Genomic DNA, 15,065 nt, shown 5'->3' with positions numbered 1-15,065 from the left:
CCATGTCAGGGGGTGCCTGGGTGGCTCAGTTGGTTAACCATCTGACTTCAGCTCAGGTCATGATCTCCTAGTTCATGGGTTCGAGCCCCATGTCAAGTTCTGTGCTGACAGCTCAGAGCCTGGAGCCTGTTTTGGAGTCTGTGTCTCCCTCTCTTTCTGCCCCTCCCCGACTCATGCTCGCTCACTTGCACTCGCTCTCTCCTTCTCTCTCTCTCAAAAAAATTAATAAATAAATAAACATTAAAAAAAAAAAGAACCATGTCAGGAAGGTTAATTTTTTTGTTTTTGTAAAACAAGTTCTAGAGGCTCCAAGTTCTGTAAATTTTAAAAGCTCCCTCAGGTGATTCTGATGATTCTCTAGGCTTGAGAACCACAGGACATAGATGATAGCCTCATCTCTTCACCAATCCTGGTATCACAAAATTCCTTGATCTGAGTAAACTTTGGCTAATGGCAATAGGCCCACTGTGCACCCAGACCAAGAAATAAGTTCTTAAGAGCCTGAGGTGGGATCCCTGTATTCTCTTCTCCCTGCTTACCTATGGCCCCCAAAGGCATTAAACTCAATTTAAAATGGATGACAATGGGAGACCACCAGGCTCTAGGACATAGTTGGTGCAAGAACTCTTTAGCTCTCCAGCCCCAGTTTTCAGCTGACCAAGAAGATGCTGTAGGTCTTATTAGAGTCCCAGAACTCTGCTAAAGAGGCCCAGGGGTCAAGGATTCAAAAGCCTCTGGTCTCTAGGATGATGGGCTCTGTTTCACAACCTGAAAAACTCTCATCCACAAACCACCCTAGATGACTCCATTTAAAATCTTAACCAGAAACAATGTGGAGGGTCCTCAAAAAATTAAAAATAGAACTACCCTACGACTCAGCAATAGCACTACTAGGAATTTACCCGAGGGATACAGGACTGCTGATTCACTGGGGCACATGTACCCCAATATTTATAGCAGCGCTTTCAACAATAGCCAAATTATGGAAAGAGCCTAAATGTCCATCAACTGATGACTGGATAAAGAAGCTGTGGTTTATATATATAATGGAATACTACTTGGCAATGAGAAAGAATGAAATCCTGCCATTTGCAGCAACGTGGATAGAACTGGAAGGTATTACGCTGAGTGAAATAAGTCAGTCAGGGAAGGACAGATATCATATATTTTCACTCATATGTGGGTCTTGACAGACCCACTTAACAGAAGACCATGGGGGAGGGGAACTTAACAGAAGACCATGGGGGAGGGGAAGGTGAAATATAGTCACAAACAGAGAGGGAGGGAGGCAAACCACAAGAGACTCTTAAGAGTCTCTCACAGAGAACAAACTGACAATGGATGGTGGGGGGGAGGGTGAGGGAAAATGGGTGATGGGCATTGAGGAGGGCACTTGTTGGGATCAGCACTGGGTGTTATATGTAAGCCAGTTTGACAATAAATGATATTTAAAAAATAAATGAAAATTCAAAAACAAAAAAACCTTAACCATTGGGACACCTGTTGGTTCAGTCAGTGGAACTTGTGATTTTTGATCTTGGCATTATAGGTTTGAGCCCCATACTGGGCATATATATTACTTTAAAAATAAATGAATAAAATTATTTTTAAAAACCTCTAACCATAATCATCAGAGACTTTAAGAGTTAGGAATAGGTCAAGGTGATGTGAAGATCTAATACATTCTTTTCCAACTCTACACTTAAAAGGGGATATTCTGGCAATGGACTTTATGACTTTATTTCAGACTTCTCCCCCCCCCCAGACAAAAACATTATCCTACTTGTGATTATTCTAAAAAAAAAAAAAGTGTATTCCCTCTCCACCACTGTCCCCCTCCAACATATGTACCAGCTACTGCCTCTTTGATCATCAAGGAAATCATGTCTCTCCATAGAAGAGTCAATCCTCGTAGCTTCTGACTCTACTAGCTTCTTTATATTTTTATTTTGTAGAATGCTACTTAAAGACCTCAAAAAACACCTTCCAACTTCCTTCCCTGCCTTTCCTAGACCATTTATCCAATAGAGCACAAAATTTGGGTTCAGAGATTCTCCACTTCTATAGCTGCTGAGATAGCACTCCTAACAGATAAAGGCTAATCTAGTTACCATAATAGTTCAATACAATTCCCAGCAACCCTGGAGGCACCTGGGTGGATCAGTTGGTTAAGCATCTGACTTCAGCTCAGGTCATGATCTCACAGTTCATGAGTTCGAGCCCAACATCAGACTCTCTGCTGTCAGCATGGAGCCTGCTTCAGATCCTCTGTCCCCCTGTCTCTTCCCCTCTCCACTTTCTGTCTCTCACAAATAAATAAACATTAAACAAAAATTTCTCAGCAACCTCTACCTTACCATAACAATTAGGAGCCAGTCTGTACTCAGATAAAATATCTACACTTCAAAGAACATGTCAGCAGGCAGAGAGAAACTCAAAGTGGTAGCCTCCATCATTGCTAAAACCCCCACCCATGCTAAAGAGCAGAGGACCTCTGCTATGAACACTTGAATAACTGAGTCTGCCCCATTGCTTGTATTCCAACACTCCTCTTCCATGTGCCTTCACCACGTGCTGGCCACCATGCTCCTATCCTCTGCTTCATACCCCAGTGCCGAGCCTCAGTGAACCAAGATTGAGAAGATGTCATGGGCTTCCAAGGACATCAAATCTTGATTCAATCAATGCTCGATTCACTAGGAAGAGAGTGGATGAAAGAACAATTATAAAATTCTACTTCTTACCTTGGAAACAGATTGTAACAGGACACATAAAGCCAAACGAACAGAACAGAGGAAATAAAAGGAAACACATCCCACACTGTCCCTTTAAATGTGTCTGATTTGCCTGTGCATTGCTACAGGACAAAGGAAAGCACATAACTGGCAACGACATATCTCAAGATTTGCGGGTAACACCCTCTCACATACCTGCTCATGACATTTATGTAGATCTTCCTCTTTGCTTTGGATTGTTATTCAAACAAATTAAGTACCACACCATGACCTTCCATTGTCTCCCACCACACACACACACACACACACACACACACACACACACACACAGCTTCTTCTTCAGGTCATACAGACTTAAAAAAGCTGAGCTGGCTTCTGTCTTCAGTCCTAAGCTTTTCCACTAAGGTAGGAAGTTGAGAATATAGAATTTTAGGACTATTCTTAGTGTGTGAGCAAGGTTCTTCCTGCACAGTTCAATACCTTAGATTCAGAGTAATTTTGTGCCATCTCGGACTATGGATTCCAGGAAAGACCCACACTGCAAAGAAGATAATTTCCTCATATCCAGGAAGGCTAAGTTTTCTTACGGCAGCAATTAGCATCCATCTGTGTTCTTCTATTAATGTGAATCCAGTGAGGAGGTAAGGCCTTGGCAGAGTGACAGAGGATGTCTTTGTCTAGGGGGTAAAAGCAATTTATTAAGAAGATATAAAGGGAGACAGACAGGTGTTCTTTGAATTAATGATAAGAAATCTGTCTGGAGGTTTTATTTAGTAATGTTATTTTAAATGAGCTGGTTTGGGAGGTTTCTAATTTTTCAGAGGACGACCTCTCAATTTAGCCTCGAATCATGAAGTAGAAGGTAACTCTATGAGAAGCTTTCAAAGACTTCCGAAGTTCGTGCCTGGGTTCAATGATCTCTCCCCAGTTGTGAACTTTAACAAAGTTACACTAGTGTTACTGCTCTGTCAGAAAGCAAGCCATTTCTATAGATACTGATAACTCATTCTTGATCTGGCCAAAATTTTTATCACACTTCACAGTCATTGATCCATGGAAAGCAAATTAATAGCACAAGTAAGAAGGCAAAGCATACGATGCAGGTTATTTTCCAAATGGGCCACTGCTCCACCAGGCATGCATTAGGTGATAGATGTCACTACTGGACATTATGCTAGCATTTAAATCAGGTCCATTAATCCAGTAGCTGAGATAACAAGCAACTCTCCTTTTGGGCCACCCTCCACATTGTATCATCACTGTTTGGTCACCTTCCCCCGGAATCCCTCATTAAGCCCTTAAATAGGATGATGCAATTTTACACCAAAACCACTAAACACAATTTCCACAGGATACATTTCACATAATACAGGGAACTCACGTATTTTACTGTCTGAATATGGCTGAATGGAAATGAGACTCTTCTTAAGCAGGATTTTTAAATTTTAGGCATATTAGCAAAAATTATGCTAAGGATGAGATCACCCACATGAACTAGAATAAAAAGGAAAAATAACCAGGAAACCAGACTTATGAGATGGCAGATTAGGTGACATCTGTTCAACTTGGCAGACATAACTTTATACTATCCCAAGGCCTGCACTCAGTATAGTCAAAGAGGCTCGTTGATTGAATGAGCCTAAATCACCAGCTAGATCTTGGACAACAAACCTCTTATTTCTTTGGGCTGTACCTCCAACTCCACTGTCATTGCCTGATAGGCCTTGGCTGTGCCTTGAACCAGGTTTCACAATCCTGACCATGACTTTGGATCCTCCTAATGACTACCTGGCATCTCTGGCCTGACAATGAAGCCACAGACTACCTGGTTCAAGCACCCTCCTACCTTGACTATGTTCCCAGGCTTCTTCTTCCAATACCATTTAACCCCAGAGCTCCCTGCTGGCTCAACCCAACAGCAACTACCCATTGGAAGTTGAAAGGCACTGGAGAGGTCTCCCTCCTCATTACCTATTCTCTATGGAAGTTTTACCAACATGTTCATGTAGAATTGGCAACTCTTTCCTTTATGCTCCTACTGTATCCTTGTTGTAAAATTTCTTGAATTAACTAATTTACTTATGCAGCTTTTTCCCCTATCAACTTCTTAATGTTTCTTAATGGCAGATACTAAGCATCATTTAACCCTTTTATTTCTCCATTGTCTTGTGCAGAACATTCATTCATGGCATGTTGTAAGTCATAATAAATGCTTGATGAATGAATGAATGAATGAAATTTTTCATAATTTAGTCATCTCTTCCTCAGCACCAAGTTGAAATTCTGTTAGCATTTGAATCATTTTCACTTAAATCACCCTAAAGTTACTGCTATGTCTATTATTCACGGAAAACATCACATCCACTTATAGGAATGTCATATGGACTTTCAAAGTTCTTCACTCAAGATAAGAATATTGAATTTAAATAGCATATTTTTATTTATGTGGTTTTTTAGGATGATTTGTTATATAACTGACATTGAGGACTTACTGTGCCCAGTTGTTCTCAGTACTTATATATATTAACTCCATAAATCATTATTACAACACCATGAAGTAGGGACTATTGTTATCTTGAAGAAACTAAGTCTAGGATGGTTAAGAAACTTTTTCAGGTTGATAAAGCTACTAAGTGACAGAAACAGCAACCAAATTAGTATCTGATTCCAGAGCCCCAGTGTTGTTCTTACTCACAACATAGGCCACCTCCAAGAATAATCTGTTCATCTACACAAAACACCAGACAATGAAGATGTACCTTCAGAGACTGGAAAGAGAGAAGTGGAGACCCTGAAAAGCAAAGTTATGGAGTGTGAAGTCAAAGCCTAAAAGCTAAATGCGTAAGCCCAAGCAGATTTCAGTGTGTCTGTTAGGGAACAGAGAACTTTTTATGGCTATCCTTGAGTTTGTTTTCTATTTTTCTTCTTTAGTTGATATGCCTTATATTATTCTCTTGGATACTTGACACAAGAAATGTACAGGAGAATGGGAAGTCACATGGATTTAAGGTAAAGATATAAATTGGGGAGAAGGATACTGAGGACTGCCAGTCCCTGACTATCCCCATTACAGTCATTACCCTCTGACATTTTTTAAAATTTATTTAAGGTTTGCCCTATTCTGAAATTCTGTGGTGACCTTTCAAGTTTGATTTTTGCTATGGCATGCATTCATATTTTTATTAATGTTTATTTGTTTTTGAGAGAGAAAGAGAGAGACAGAGTACGAACAGGAGAGGGGCAGAGAGAGAGGGAGACACGGAATCCGAAGCAGGCTCCAGACTCTGAGCTGTCAGCACAGAGCTCAATGCAGGACTCAAACCCAAGAACCATGAGATTGTGACCTGAGCTGAAGTCAGACATGTAACCTACTAAGCCACCCACACACTCCGACCCTCTAACATTTTCAATAGCATTGCCCTACAACTCACAGAAGAAGAAGAAAAAACAAAGAATGACCAATAAATATATGAAGATATTCAACTTAATTAGTAATCAGGCAAATAAAGAATTAGAATGTCAATGAGATACCACTTCATATCCATCAGATTGACAAAAATTTAAGTGTCATCACAATTACTATGGGGAAATAGGAACTTGCAACCCCTGCTTGTGAGCATATAAATTAATATAACCACATCAGAGAGTAATTTGGTAATATCTAGTGAAGTTGAAGATTTATGATACACTGTGCCCAGGAATTCTGCTTCCACATACATCCCTAGAGAAACTCTCCCACATGCATATTCAAGGATTCTACTGTGTTGCAATAGGAAAAAATGAGATACGTAAGTGTACACTAATAAGAGAATACATAAATACATTCGTGTATATTCAAATGACGGACTACTATGTACCAGTGAAGTCAATAAACTTGATATGTCAATATAGATAGATTACAAAAGCAAAATGTTCAGTGAGAAAAGCAAGATAGTGAATGAGATGCCATGCAGTATCATAACATTTATATAAACTTTGAAAACAAACAATTCTAAATATTTTTCATAGATATGTACATCTAAAGCATAAGCATAAAAATATGCACAGGAAGGATATGTCAACATTCGAATAAAGGATATGTCAACATTGGAAGCAACTGATTCTACAATGAGAGAGGTAAACAGGACTAGTATAGAGAACAAAGAGAACCATATGCTTAATATTTCTTTCTTTTTAAAAATGGTCTAAAGCGAGTATGACAAAATAATACAATTTGTGAATTTTACTTTATTTTTTTAAATTGGGACAGAGTTTATTTTATTTTTAAATGTTTGTTTATTTTTCAGAGAGAGAGAAAGAGCATAAGCAGGAGAGGGGCAGAAAGAGAGAGGGAGACACAGAATCTGAAGCGGGCTCCAGGCTCAGCTGTTGGTACAGAACCCGTTGCAGGGCTCGAACCCACAAACCGTGAGATCATGACCTGAGCTGAAGTTGGACGTTTAACCGACTGAGCCACACAGGTGCCCCTAAAACTTGTGAATTTTAGATTGTTCAGATCTAAACAAACATCTTGTTCAGATGTTTGTAATGTTACCTTTTTTGTTGTTCTGTGTGTTTAAAATATTTAACTGAGAAAGCAAACACTTCCCTATACTAAACAGTTTCAAAGGGGTTAAACATAGAGTCTAGTAAGAGAAGCTGCAATTAACGGCAAAGAGGCTTGAGGACATATCAGACAGCACCAATGCTCCAGAGACTGTAAATTATTGCCAAAGCTCAGCTATGCATCACCTACAGGATGGTGGTTCCTCTTCAAGGCCAGTCATGGTTATTTCCCAGCAAGAAAGATAGTTTGGACCTGTCAGACAACCTCTTATTTCTCTTCAGTCAGGTAGAGTTTCTATGACTCACATTCTAATAGTGCTTGTCTTTGGTAAATCTTGCCACCCACACTGGCATGAGACTAACAATATTAAAGAAAATTCAATTTCCAGTGAAATATGGTATGCACAGACTACAAAACAAAATTCCTTAAGCCAGCCAAACCAAATCCTTTTGGTGCAAAATTCCTATTTCCTTTGTGGTCTTTTCTTCCACCCAAATTCTTCTTGTTAACAGACTTCAAAAATGTATCTTTTGAGGACTTGGAAGCCAACTTGAAGAGTTGTCTTAAAGACGCGATGATTTTAGGATGAGTAAGGATAATATCTATGGGAGGTCTGAACACATCAATAATGTTTAAATTCATGAGTTCAGTATCACACACATACGTGCGCACTTGCACACACACACACACACACACACACACACAGCTAATTGGTCACCTTGAAGATGTTATTCATTTAGAAAATCAGGAAGTTAAAGGAAAGAATTCTTTAACCTGCCTTTCCTATGTGAACTTTATACTACATAATCAAATAATAGTTGAGGCAAAGTTTCTCTTTATAAATGATTTCCAACAAATAAATGAAGAAGAAAAGTGAGAATAAGAATATTACCTTTTGCAACCCCTAAATAACTAAATCATCTGAACATTAAGCATGTATAGTGGCTCAGGGTACAAAAGAGAGACAATCAAACATTATGTGCGTCCTAATGAAGAATATATCACCAACTGTGAAATGATCTTGCTAAAACAATTAAGTCTGAATCTCACTAAGCCTCAAGATCCAAATACCAATTTATAGGAATAAGAGGACCGAGGCACATCTTAAAAGGGGAATATAATCAACAAATCTAGACTGTGGGCAGCTACAGGAGTAATTCTCATGTTTCTAGAACAAATAATTGCAAAGAGAAAAACAAGAGATATGAAGAGGAAACCTGTAAATTAAAAGACTCAAAAGGCAAACCTTAAAACAAACAAACAAACAAACAAAAAAAAAACAACAGGCAAAACTATAGAATTCAATCTCAAGTCTAGCACACTTGGATTATAAAACTGTAAGGAAAAATAAGGAAGTAAATATCATAAAGTTAAGATAGTGCTTTGTCACGAGGGAAGGATGAGTTGAGACTGGGACAGAACATGTGGAGGAAAATCTCTGTCTTCTGACATGAATGGTGGTTTTTAGGACATTAGCCTTATAATTCACTAAGCTGTATAACCACTGGTTAAAGACAGAAAGCCTGTAGAACATAAATATTGCAATGTAACAGGATAATGGGGAGAAAAAACTATAATCATACCAATTTGCCTCATGTACATCAATAGATCTGTAAATTGCATGATTCTTATCAAAAGCTTTGAAGGTGCATCAAGTAATTACAAAAACAGTGTTAAAAAGAGGGAATATAGTGGCAATTCTTTTCCCTTTGACTGGAATGTAATTTACTTTGCTGGATGAAAATCCCGTGCATACCAAGCCATGTGTTATTTACCAAGAAAAGTCTGAAACCTTGTCTCCTATCCTGTCATTAAGAAACAAAATGTTAGGGGCACCTGGGTGGCTCAACTGGTTAAGCAGCCAGCCCTTGGTTTGCTCAGGTCATGACCTCATGGTTTGCGGGTTCAAGCCCTGCAGTAGGGCTCCACGCTGGCAGTGCAGAGCCTGCTTGGGATTCTCTTACTCCCTCTCTCTCTCTGCCTCACCTCTCCTCTCTCTTTCTCTCACAAAATAAAGAAACCTTAAAAAAAAAAGAAACAAAACATTAAAAGACAAAAACAAATCTGTTCTCTTAAACTGCAAAAGTGCAAGAATTCCACACATCAGGTCGTGAAAAGAATATAAACGGTTTCTGATGCCATAGAACAAAATTAAATTTCACTTCCACACTTTCGTATATACTTGGCCTCAAAGCCCAACTGGATAATATGTCACATCCTAATTTATTAGTTGACAGATCAAACTTATTACAGAATTAAAAGTAAATTAAGCAGCATGCATTCATTGTTAATTGGGGAATAGTCAAGATTTGTCTCCATATATTACTGACATTCAGGAGCGTATTTAAAAAAAACTTCGTAATACAATAGCTATAATTTTGCTTCGGTTCGCTCAATTACAATATACCATAAAAATGATTTAAAAAATAAATTCAAAAAGGATTTGAAAGATTACATATTTCTATGAAAGGGGTTCCACAACTTCTTTTTTTAAAGGCTGAGGTAAGAGGAGTCTGGCAAATGCTCATCTACAGAATAATAACTCCCCTCTTGACCTGTGTATAGAATCTATCATAATCTGATCCCATTTGCCCTTTACCTTCTTCCTATCCCAGCTATTTTATCCCCACGAATTTCTTGGGCCCTAAAACCTCTCTGACATTAAATGTCATACTATTTTCCAAATCTGCCCAATCTCTCCACAGCTTTCATTTGCATATGCTCTTTCCTGACCTTTTTCTCTAATTCCATCTATCAGGCTCCTATCCATATATCGGGTCCCAGTGCAATGGTCTGCTTTTGCTGTTTTTGCCTGGCAGAGTTAGTCAGTCTCTCCTCGGTGGTCCCTCAACCTGTGTCTTGACTTCTGTTACTGAAAATATAGCACCATATTGTAACTGATCATTTGGAACATCTGTCTCCACCCAGGATTGTCAGGTAAAACACAGGGTAACCCGTTAAATTTGAATTTCAGCTAAGCAACCAGTAACATTTTAGTAGAAGTATATCCCATGCAATATTTGGGACATACTTATGCTAAAAATTTTTATTTGTTGTTTGTCTGAAATTCAAATGTAACTGAGCTCCCTATATTTTTATTTACTAAGTCTGGCAACCCTAGCTTCCACCATAACATCATGAACAACTTAAAAACTATGTTTTCTGGGGTACCTGGGTGGCTCAGTCAGTTAAGCATCCGACTTCAGCTCAGGTCATGATCTCACAGTCGTGGGTTCGAGCCCTGTTTCAGGTTCTGTGCTGATAGCTTAGAACCTGGAGCCTGCTTCGGATCCTGTGTCTCCCTCTCTCTTTCTGCTCCTCCCCCGCTCACTCTCTCTCCCTCTCTCAAAAATAAATAAACATTAAAATTTTTGGAAAAAAAAGCCCCTATGCTTTCTTAAGATGCCATTTTGGGGGATGTGTGTGTGTGTGTGTCTGTATATGTGTACGTGTGTGTGTACATGTGTATAATTGTCTACATTCTAGATGGATACAAAGGAAACTACTAATAATGGTTATCTCTGAGAAGAAGCAGTGACTTTCTCTTCTGTACTATTTAACTTTCTATCATTAACATATATTAATATTGCAATAAGAACTCATTTTTTAGAAAAATATCACAAGCAACTTGAGAGGAGGAATAATTATTCCTCTTTATATCCTCATAATGGTTGGCATATTTCCATAGTTTTCAGCAAATGTGAATGGAATAAATGGACAATTGAAGTGAAACTCTTATGAGAGCACTTTGTGAACTCTGCACTGCCATTTGTTGAGCAAATGCCTATTGAGCACTTACAGTGGCCCATGTACTGTTCTTAACGGCAGCAATAAAGCACTTTTAAAAATGCACTAACAATCTAATACTGCAGCTTTTAAATAATGCTTCCCAGGCTTTCCACTAATGGATTTTCAGGAGGTCATATGGTTGTATCCAGTCTTTGATTATATAGTTTCATTTTCCTCGTTGACCACAAACCAGATAAAGACCCACTCTTGTGGAGTTTACATCCCAGTGGAGATAGGCAAATGATAAGAAATTAAACAAATATAGGGGTACCTGGGTGGCTAAGTCTGTTAAGCGTCAGACTCTGGATTTTGGCTCAGGTCATGATCTCACGGTTCGTGGGTTCAAGTCCTGCATCAACTCTGTGCTGAGGGTGGAGCCTGCTTGGGATTCTCTGTCTCCCTCTCTCTCAGCCCTTCCCTTACTTGTTTTCTCTGACTTTCTCTCTCTCAAAATAAACTTTTTTAAAACTTCTGAAACAAAAGAAAATAAACACAGAAATAAGATAATTGCAGGCAGTTATAAAAGTCTTCTAAAGACAACCATAGAGGGTAAGGTGATGAAAAATGAAGGCTTCTCTGAGGTGTTATTTGAGATGAGATCTCACTGATGAAAAGGAGTCAGTCTGAGACAATCTGGAAGAACTTCAGAGGAGTTACAAGAGGAGGAACAAGTTAGTAGTGTTTGAGAAACAGAAAAAAAGGCCCTAAGCTGCAAATCAAAACAGTGCCAGGGGCTTCACAAAAGAAGATATATGCATATGAAGATGTGCTACCATTGGCATGCAGACAAATGTAAATTAAGACTACAATCTGATATCTCTACACATCCACTAGAGCAACAAAAATTTTTAAATCTGGGGGTGACCTTGAGCCTTCAGGAGAGAGATGGGGAGTCTCTGGAGGCTGCGTGTCCTGGGCAGTGCCCGAGGAGGCTGAGCTCTGTTGCTACGAATCCCAGTGGTCAGACTTGGCTCGTGTCTCAGCATTTCTCCAGGACTGACCTGCCCCAGGATGGTGTAGAACACAGCGCATTCAACCCAACCGCCGTTGGGGTTCCAAGGCTGCATCTCTCCCCTGGACTGGTGAGAGGGTTGGCAGTGTTTTGCTCCTGGGCCTAATTCCAGCTGCTTATTTGAATCCTGGTTCTGTGATGAACTACCCCTGATTGCAGCCCTCAGTCTCCATAGTCACTGGGGCCTTGGACAAGTGGTTACTATGGTCGAGGAGATGCTTTACAAAAAGCTGCCAAGGCAGGTGTTTGGGCCCTCTCGGCTTTCACCTTTGTTGGGTTTTGTTATTTCAACTGTCATGATGTGGGCATCTGCAAAGCTGTTGCCACACCTTGGAAGCTCTGACCTTTTTGACTCAACACCTTGAGAACTGATTGTACACCTCTTTGCCTCTGCTCTGTCACACCATTCAACTCACGATAAAGAGGCAATAACAGGTAAGTCCAATGGTGAGACAAACTTCTTCTCCTAATCACCTGGTTATTTTTAGAATTTAGTCTTTGGGGAAAAGGTTCAAGAGGAATTGTATCCAAGAAATTTGGAGACCGGGCTCCCTATTCTGGTGAGCTTATGGGGTTGTCTCCCAGGTTCTCACAAGACTCACAGGATAACTAAACATCATATATGAGCTTTTTGCCTTTTAGCTAATCAAACTCTTGAAGGGAATTCAGCTTTATTGCTATCAATAAATGATCAAACTTCTGTATTTGTCCTGGGAATGACAGAGAAAGGGAAAGATTGTTAATTCATAAGTAAAGACTTTGCAGAAAATCAGTCAGTGTTTATTTTTTTTTATGTTTTTTTTTTTATTTTTATTTTTTCTTTTTTGAGAGAAAGACAGAGTGTGAGCAGGGGAGGGACAGAGAGAGAGCAAGACACAGAATCTGAAGCAGGCTCCCGACTCTGAGCTGTCAGCACAGAGCCCATCGTGGGGCTCGAACTCACAAACCATGAGATCATGACCTGAATGGAAGTCAGGTGCTTAACCAACTGAGCCACCCAGGCGCCCCAGTGTTTAATTTTTAAAAACTTCTCTCTCTTCAGTCGATACCAGTTACAGATGGTTACGTGTCCTCGGAAAACCTTAAAATGAGGAAATACTGATATTTCACATTACTAATTTCTAAATCCTGGAAAGAAGAGCCTGGAGAGCTTGAGTATAGAGAAGTTCCATGCAGGAAAGAGGCCCCTTTAGAGATGGATCAAAATATTACAGATTCTAAACAGATTTAATCTTAAAATGCGGTTATTTTACTTGTCCTAAAATAATCTGCCTACAAATATAAAACTGTAAGTAAAAAATTGTTATTTTCACACTCTAGGAATCTTTAATGTGAAAATGTTTTCTATGAGAAGAAAGTTTTTTAAAAAAATAAAATGCTATATGGGGCCCCTGGGGGGCTCAGTCAGTTAGCATCCAACTTTGGCTCAGGTCATGATCTCACAGTTCGTGGGTTCGAGCCCTAACCTACATTGGGCCCTGTGCTGGCAGCTCAGAGCCTGGAGCCTGCTTTGTATTCTGTCTCCCTCTCTTTGCCCCTCTCCCACTTGTGCTCTGTCTGTCTGTCTGTTTCTTCCTCTCTCTTTCAAAATAAACACTAAAAAAATTTTTTAATAAAAAAATAAAATGCTATATAATAAATTTTTTTTAATCTGACAATATCAAGTGTTGGTGAGAATGTGGAAGAATTGAAAAATCTCATACCAGCTGGTAAGAATATAAAATGGTATAACCACTACAAAAAATAACTGAGCAGTTTTCTTATAAAGTTAAATATACATTTTATCATATAATCACATATATTTGTGTGTATGTGCATGTATATGTATGTGTATATACCAAAGAGAAATGAAAATACATGTCCACACAAAACCTGTACACAAATGTTCATATAAGCTTTACTTATAGTAGCAAAATGCTGGAAACAGCCCAAATTTCCAACTGCAAGGAAATGGATCGACTAATTGTGGTATATCTGTACAATGGAATACAACACAGCAATCAAAAGAAGAAAAACTGATACACACAATAACACATAAATCTCAAGACCATTCTACAAAGCCCAATAAGGTAGACACCAAACAGAACATACTGTATGATTCCATTGATATGAAACTTTGGAATAGGCAAAGCTAGTTTACAGTCATATCAATAGTATACTGGGGACAAAAGTGGAGGTGGAATGGGGAAATTAACTGCAAAGAGTATGAGGGAACTTTCTGAGGTGATGGAAATATTCTCGATCTTGATTGTGGTGATGGCGATAGCAGTATAGACATTTGTCAAAACCCAGCAAACTTGGGTTCAATATGGGTACATTTTATATGTGAATTACAGTTCAATAAAGTTGATATTTTAAAATGTGCTACAAGAAACTATGTATTAAAAGTGCTGAGGGGCGCCTGGGTGACTCAGTTGGTTAAGCATCCAACTCTTGGTTTCGGTTCAGGTCATGATCTCATGTTTAGTGAGTTCGAGCCCTGCATCAGACTCTGTGCTGATGGGGCAGAGCCTGCTTGGGATTCTCTCTCTCTCTCTCTCTCTCTCTCTCTCTCTCTCTGTCTGTCTCTCTCTCTCTCACTCTACCCCTCCCCCACTCATACTTGCACTAAGTAAATAAATAAACTTAACAAAAAATTACTTAAAATTTTTTTAAAGGGCTGAAAAACTTGAGTGATAAAAGATGAGGGGAAAAATTGGCATGCTTTCTGGAAGAAGGATTTTGAAGGGGAGAGACACCAGTCCAAGGAGAGTAAAGCACAGGAAGGAAGGCCAAGAGTAAGGAATTCAGACAGTGGGAGAAAAGAAAAGATTATTCCTTTATCAAAAAATTAATTTCAAAATATAGTAATATTGCTGAGGGTTTGGGCTTTTATTACTTTCTCAACATTGTTTAGCAGCAATAAGGCACTTTAAGAAATGCACCAATGATTAAATATTGCAGCTTTTAAATAATATTCCTCAAGCTTTTGCCTAATGGATTT

General features: G+C 39.0%; 1 pseudogene; it reads left to right on the top strand.

Moving 5' to 3' along the window:
* The first annotated feature begins 11,955 nt into the window (after nt 1-11,955).
* Nucleotides 11,956-12,488, top strand: LOC101091648 (annotated as a pseudogene).
* The last annotated feature ends 2,577 nt before the right edge of the window (nt 12,489-15,065 follow it).

The sequence above is a fragment of the Felis catus genome, chromosome C2 (genome assembly GCF_018350175.1).
Source record: "Felis catus isolate Fca126 chromosome C2, F.catus_Fca126_mat1.0, whole genome shotgun sequence".
Taxonomy (NCBI): domain Eukaryota; kingdom Metazoa; phylum Chordata; class Mammalia; order Carnivora; family Felidae; genus Felis; species Felis catus.
This window is presented reverse-complemented; position numbering and strand designations above follow the sequence as displayed.